The sequence below is a fragment of the Loxodonta africana genome, chromosome 8 (assembly GCF_030014295.1).
Source record: "Loxodonta africana isolate mLoxAfr1 chromosome 8, mLoxAfr1.hap2, whole genome shotgun sequence".
Classification (NCBI taxonomy): domain Eukaryota; kingdom Metazoa; phylum Chordata; class Mammalia; order Proboscidea; family Elephantidae; genus Loxodonta; species Loxodonta africana.
Genome location: NC_087349.1, coordinates 64425568 through 64433205, shown reverse-complemented (window position 1 = coordinate 64433205; position 7638 = coordinate 64425568). Strand labels below are relative to the sequence as shown.

The 7638-nt window shown below is 36.9% G+C and overlaps 1 pseudogene; it reads left to right on the top strand.

The window, feature by feature from the left end:
* Window positions 1–2936: 2936 nt before the first annotated feature.
* On the top strand, window positions 2937–4293 carry LOC100667764 (phosphoserine aminotransferase-like; annotated as a pseudogene).
* Window positions 4294–7638: the final 3345 nt, after the last annotated feature.

The window sequence follows — 7638 nt, the reverse complement described above, 5'->3', positions numbered from 1 at the left end:
TTATATATAGAAGAGACTAGAGGTTTACTTAAAGGTTTTTTTTTAAAATTGTTTTATTTATTTTTTAAGCTTTGAATTCAGCTTATAGTCTCTGAGTTCTTTTCAAAAGTTCAGCAAATTTTTACAATTGCCTTTTTAAAAATTAATTTTGTTGTTGTTGAGTATATACACAGCAAAACATACGCCAATTCAACCGTTTCTACATGAACCATTTAGTGACAATGATTACATTCTTTGACTTGTGCAGCCATTCTCACCCTGCTTTTCTGAGTTGTTCCTCTCCCATTAACATAAATTCACTGCCCCCTAAGGTTCCTATCTAATCCGTCAACTTCCTGTTGTCAGTTTGATCCCATATAGATAGTTCTTAAAAGAACATATGCTCAAGGCAGACCTTTTTAACTAGTTAAGCTAAACTATTGTTTGCTTTTAAGAAGACTTCAGGGGATATTTTTGGTTTCAGGTTTCAAGATTACCTCATGGCAGTAGTTTCAGCGGTTCATCCAATCCTCATGGCTCCAGGAAGTCTGGAGTCCATGAGAATATGAAATTCTGTTCTACATTTTCCCCCTTTTGATCAGGATTCACCTATATAATCTTGGATCAAAATGTTCAATAATTGTAGCAAGGCACCATCCAGTTCTCCTGGTCTCATGGCAAAAGAGGCAATTGTTCATGGAGGCAATTAGCCACACATTCCATATCCTCCTTCTATTCCTGACCTTCCTTCTTCGTCTGTTGCTCTAGGCAAATAGAGACCAATCGTTGTGCCCTGAATGGCTGCTTGAAAGCTTTTAAAACTTCAAGCACTATTTAACGAACTAGGAGGTAAAACAGAAGCACTATAATTGCTTTTAAGGGGGATTTTAGAAACTTATTTAATTACCTTAAACATTTCAATTTATTCCATTTTCGTTAACATTTTACATTAAAATGTTCAATTTTCCTTCCAGCAATACAATTGTCTAATTTAAGTACAGCCTTCCTGATTAGTTAACTCTTATTAACCTCATAAATTAAACTCATAAATGCCTTATCTTAAACTTTTTAAGAAAATACATAAAATCAGTTCAACTTAGTATCATAAGCCTAAATCAGTTAAACACAAGTACATTTGAGAAAATGGAACCACAAGGCTAGTAAGACAAACAAGCATTACAAGAAAATATAATAGCCAATATGCAAGATTCCTTAAAGCAAAATATTAACAATATGGATTTTATTATCTTAAATTTTCTGTATATACTTGTATTTCTTCCTAGGTTAAAAGAAACAATTATGTCATACCAAAAAATCTTTGGAGATACCTTCTAATTAAGCAGAGGTTACAGAGTCATTCTTAATGACAACAGTGAGGGCTTCAAACTGACAGTTATAATCATTGTAACTTTAAAGGAGTTGGGGGAGAGTTTCACATAGTTCCTGTCCATGAATTCAAGTCACATAATTCCTAATACAGGCATAAGCTACTGATTCTCTCTTCATTTAAGATTTCCCAGTAGAATTCCTCTTGATTTTTAATACCCTTAACTTTGTAAAACATATTTGCCTCTCAATACAGTATTTTAGGCAAATGTTAATATGAGAAAAACGTATATTTATGTCCCAAAAGCTCAATGCAATATTTTTAACAAAATGATGAGAGGGAAAAGCCTTGAGTTACATTCCACATACAGTTGACAGAACGACAGGATCAGAATAGAAGCCTTGACAAGCACACCGTACCATCAATAAAAAAGATGTGACTCTTTGGATCTCGAGGTTGTAAAGAGAGGCATTGCAACATCACAGCATACAACACTTAGTTATGATAGTTGTATATCCTGTCATTAGAGGCTATTACTCAAATGAATGTGATTTCAATATTTTACGAGATTGGTTGTAGTTTGAGTTGACAGATAACATTACAATTTTTCCTATGAAAAATAATTGGAAGTCGGCTCCTGATTAACAATTTTTTGTTGAAGGACTGATTTTCAGGAACAGTTTACTGACATTAAGCACGAAACGGTGCACTTGTCTTTTTTTTTTTTTAATTTTTAAAATTATGGTAAAAATATGTATTACAAAATATTCGAACATTAATCGTTTTTACACGTACAATTCAGTGACATCGATTACCTTCATCACGTTGAGCAACCATCGCTGCGATGCACTTGCTTTTTAAAAGAAGTGTGTAGTCTCCACCAAAATTGTTGCCAACCTTGCCTCATCATCTCTTTCTGTTGGGTTTTCACTTCTTCATCTCCCACCATATTTAAATATCTTCCTGTCTGGTTCAAAAACCTTTGCACTTTACTGTTTCCTGCATTCTTTCCACATTTTTCCTATCTTCCAGGATCACAGCTTTTACAAATATTAAAATATACCTAATCAAATTCCACACATCCGCATGGTTTTGTCTTGCACTCATAACTCTAAGATTTTCCTGTTGACACTTGGGAATACAGTATGATTATCCTCTCCTGTCTCTATATTGCCTCTGTCTGTCTACCTCTTAATCTGCCTTGTCAAATTAAAAGGCCCATTGGGATGGGTAAAAGAAATGTTTCTAATATTTAGTGAGTCAAACTGAGGTTTTAATTTCTTTGTTTTAATAAAATGCAAGCAGTAAAATGTGTATTCCGGGATGCCATTCAAACTGCTTCACTGAATTACTGTTGGCAAAGACATTTTTGCTCTTGTTCAAAACAATGAAATAAAATATAGCTCATATTATAATATGACCGGCATGATTCTGTCATCTCTAATCTTAATTTTATTTTACTAATTATGTTAGAAAGAAAATCTTTTACTTGTTTGCTTTTCACAAGGATCTTATTGGGCCATCTGCCTAATTTTCCTCATTCTAGATTCTCATGGAGATAACTGCAAAATATTAAAGTCAGAAGAAATTGCTACCGGCCCTAAAGCTTGATGAATTATTTTTGCTATATATGAACGGTACCAGATTAAGGAAAGACAGACCAGGATGTTACTTCCTTTGTAAAGACTGGGTACACTGGAAGTCTGAAAGAATCAGGGAGCCAAACGCTGGTAAAAGCACTTTTACCTGGAAACTCACGCCTCTGCCGCTTACAGATGCTGCCCACGTGATTCGTCCTCGTTCGGGAGGTGCCACGGATACCCCAGGACAGGTGGTCGACCTCAGGCTTGTACCCGCCAAGCTACTGTGCTTAGTGTTGTTAGAAATACAAAAAGAATTATTAGACTACAAAGGAGTTGGGATTAGTGTTCTTTAAATGAGCCACCAAAAAAAAAAAAAAAAAAAAAACCCAAATGCACTGTCTGCCAGTCGATTCTGACTCCTAGCGACCCTATAGGACAGAGCAGAGCTGCCCCATAGGGTTTCCAGTGAGGGCCTGGGGGATTCAAACAGTTGACCTTTTAGTTAGCAGCTGAAATGAGCCATAGGTCATCAGATTTCACTAAGATTATTAACACCATAGAGAATCTTGCGCAGGAACCGTGAGTTGCTCCAGACAACTTCTTGGTGATTTTTGCGCTAGGAGGTGGGTCTGGCCAGTTCAGAGCCGTCCCCTTAAAGTTGATTGGTCTGAAAGCAGGAAGTGCGCCGACTACATGGTGACAGGAGCTTTTTCCGCTAAGGCCGCAATGGAAGACAAGAAGTTTGGGGCAGTGAATATCGTCTGCTCCAAACGTGGAGGTTATACAAAAATTCCAGATCCAAGCACCTGGAACCTCAACCCGGACACCTCTCATGTGTATTACTGGGTAAACGAGATTGTTTATGGAGTGGAATTCGGTTTTATACCCCATGTCAAAGGAAGTGTTGGTTCGTGACATGTCTTCAAACTTCCTGTCCAAGCCAGTAGATGTTTCCCAGCTTGGTGTGATTTTTGCTGGTACTCAGAAGAACGCTGGCTTTACTGGGGTCACAGTGGTAATCATTCGCAATGACCTGCTGGGGTTCGCCCTCGGGGAATGCCCCTCCTTCCTAGAATACAAAGAGTAAGCCGCAAACAAGTCCCGGTGCAGCATTCCACCGTGGTTCAATATCTGTGTCATGGACCTGGTCCTGGAGTGGAATGAGAACAATGGTCGTGCAACAGCTATGGAGAAGCTTAAAAAAAAACCCACTGCTTTTCTAATTCAAGCTTATTTCTAACTAATTCACGCTGCTAAGTTTTCTAGCAAGACCTCAGTATTCAAACTTGTCTGTGGACTGAATTATGTAAATTGCAGTGTCTTAGTTATCTGAAATACCACAAGTGGATGACTTTAACAAAGAGAAATTTATTCTCTCACCGTCTAGTAGGCTAGTAGTCCGAATTCAGGGCATCAGCTCCAGGGGAAGGCTTTGTTTCTCTGTGCATCCTTGCTTCTAATGAACGTTCTAGCTGTACTTCTTCCAAAACTCATTTGTTCCTTTTTCTGGCTGTCCATGATATATTCAATATTCTTCGCCAACACCACAGTTCAAAGGTATCAACTCTTCTTCAGTCTTTCTTATTCATCGTCCAGGTTTCACATGCGTAGGAGGCAATTGAAAACACCATGGCTTGGGTCAGGCTCACCTTAGTATTTGAAGTGACATCTTTGCTTGTTCACCACTGTAAAGAGGTCCTTTGCAGCAGATTTGCCCAATGCAATGCGTCTTTTGTTTTCTTGACTGCTACTTTCATGGGCTTTGACTGTGGATCCAAGTAAAATGAAATCCTTGACACCTTCGATCTTTTCCCTGTTTGTCATGATGATGCTTATTGGTCCAGTTGTGAGGATTTTTGTTTTCTTTATTTTGAAGTGTAATCCATAGTGAAGGCTGTGGTCTTTGATCTTCATCAGTAAGTGCTTCAAGTCTCCTTCATTTTCAGCAAGCAAGGTTGTGTCATCTGCATAACACAGGTTGTTAATAAGTCTTCCTCCAACCCTGATGCCCCATTCTTCTTCATATAGTCCAGCCTCTCTGATTATTTGCTCAGCATAAGATTGAAGAGGCATGGTAAAAGGATACAACCCTAATGCACACCTTTCCTAACTTTAAACCGCACAGTATGCCCTTGTTTTGTCCAAACAACTGGCTCTTGATCTATGTACAGGCTTCTCATGAGCACAATTAAGTGTTCTGGAATTCTCATTCTTTGCAATGTTATCCATAATTTGTTATGATCCACACAGTCGAATGCCTTTGCATACTCAATAAAACACAGGTAATCATCTTTCTGGTATCCTCTGCTTTCAGCCAGGATCCATCTGACATCAACAATGATATCCCTGGTTCCGCATCCTCTTCTGAATTTGGCTTGAATTTCTGGCAGTTCCCTGTTGATATACTGCTACAGCCACTTTTGAATGATCTTTAGCAAAATGTCACTTGCATGTGATATTAATAATAGTGTTTGATAACTTCCACTTTCGATTGGATCACCTCTGTTGGGCATAGGCCATAAATATGGATCTCTTCCAGTCGGTTGGCCAGGTAGCTGTCTTCCATATTTCTTGGCATTGATGAGTGAGCACTTGCAGCGCTGCAACTATTTGTTGAAACATCTCAATTCCTGGAGTCTTGTTTTTTGCCAATGCCTTCAGTACCATTGGTTCCTGATCATATACTACCACCTGAAATGTTTGAACGTCAACCAATTCTTTTTGGTATAGCGACTCTGTGTATTCCTTCCATCTTCTTTTGATGCTTCCTGCGTCATTTAATATTTTCCGCATAGAATCCTTCAGTATTGCAACTAGAGGCTTGAATTGTTTTCTAAGGTTCTTTCAGCTTGAGAAATGCTGAACATGTTCTTACCTTTTGGTTTTCTATCTCCAGTTCTTTCACGTGTCATCATAATACTTTACTTTGTTCTCACGCCACCTTTATATATGTTAGTATTTTTAAATTCCTTTCTGAAGAAATTTAGTTAATAAGCATTTTTATACAAAAATTGAAATTCACGTAATCTACCTCCTACATGCCAGTAGCATCTCCCTCCCAGTTGTAACAAGCAAAAATATCTCTAGACATTGTCAAATGTCCCCTGAGGGGCAAAATCTCCCCTAGTTTAGAACCACTGGTCTAAATAAACAGCAATGTGTCTTTTCCCTGATTTTTCAGGATGGCTTTTAGTACAAGCATACATTGTATTTTTAAAATAGTATTTGAGTTTGTTTTTCATGTAGAAACTAGTTCTTACCAACCTCCTAAATCTCATACTTGTTTGCTGATCAGATAAACTAGAATCACTCCATGAAATGTTTTAAGATAACAAAAATTACAAAATTATATTCAATTAAAATGAATTCTAATCCTTATGTACTTTTTGATATCAATAGTAATTATCTTCCAAAGCATGTCCCTTTAAACTTTAATTCCAAGCTCTCTCTTTTATTTAACTTTAAAACCTTGAACTAATATCAAATTGAGCTTCAATTGAGAATCTTAAGAGACTTAGATAATTTCAGTAGTGTGATACAGTACAGAAACCTTAGTTTCATAAATTTTAACTTACGGACCTCTGCTTCTTACATTAGTATGTTACAAAGTGGCTGTACCCTTGGTTTGTGTTAAGAATGTGTTCATTTTTGCCACTTTAAGATGGTGTAAATGTGATGTGTATGACTATGCCTCAACATATTGCATTTGTTCATGGTCTTTGCTGATCCACTAAAAATGCTTATATATAACTATTCTTAGTTACCTAGTTCCCTCTTTTCTCTGCGTTATAATTAATATCAGTGATTGAACTCTACCAGGACAAGAGTGCAAAGTGCTGTGTATGCAAAGTAATGAGATGGGCAGAATAGATTGTCCTAAAGTGTCAGTTTGTCCCAGAGTATCAAAGAACAGACCTAAAAAAACCAAACCCATTGCTGTTGAGTTGATTCCTACTCATAGGAACCTATAAGATAGAGGAGAACTGCCCTCTAGGGTTTCCGAGGAGCAGCTGGTGAATTCGAACTGTCAACCTTTTGGTTAGCAGCTGTAGCTCTTAACTACTACACCACCAGAGTTTCAGTGAAAGAGCATAGTGAAGGATAAAACTTGAGTTTATAACAAGATAAAGGTTTGAGGGAAGTGGATTTTATTTGCCATGATTTATAGTGTCTGAGTCCGAAAACAAAACAAAAAAGAAATATTTTAAAATTTTAGCAAAGTTTGCTTAATTCTGATGGGCTTATTTATAAAGATGTATTAATATCCTTCACTGCCAGAGAGTAAACTATTGCAGTACTAGAATTTGATTTTATTCCTGCTAAAATATAAATTGATCTTGAAATATTTAGTCTGCTTTTAACAAGGGGGGCTAAAAGATTATCCTTTACTTCCTGTGTAATCTGCAGGGTTAGCAGAAATTCTGTATATCACCAGAATAATTTCCTGTAATTTTTGGACTTTATTATATTCTTGATCATTTAAAAAATAATCATTTCAGAATGAACCAATGTTAATTATAATTGTGCTACCTTCTTCTATGATTATTCCAAAATATTGTTGTCAAGTTGATTCATGTGTAGTTAAGGGGCAAGCAGTCATGGATTTGCAAGGCATCTGTGTTCCTTTTTCAATCTAGTGACCGAATCTTCTCTGATAACTCTTTGCTTTGCGTCCTCAAGATCAGATCCTAAATTCAGAAAAGCAAAACTTAGAGGATTTAACTTTTTTTTTTATTGTGGTAATATATA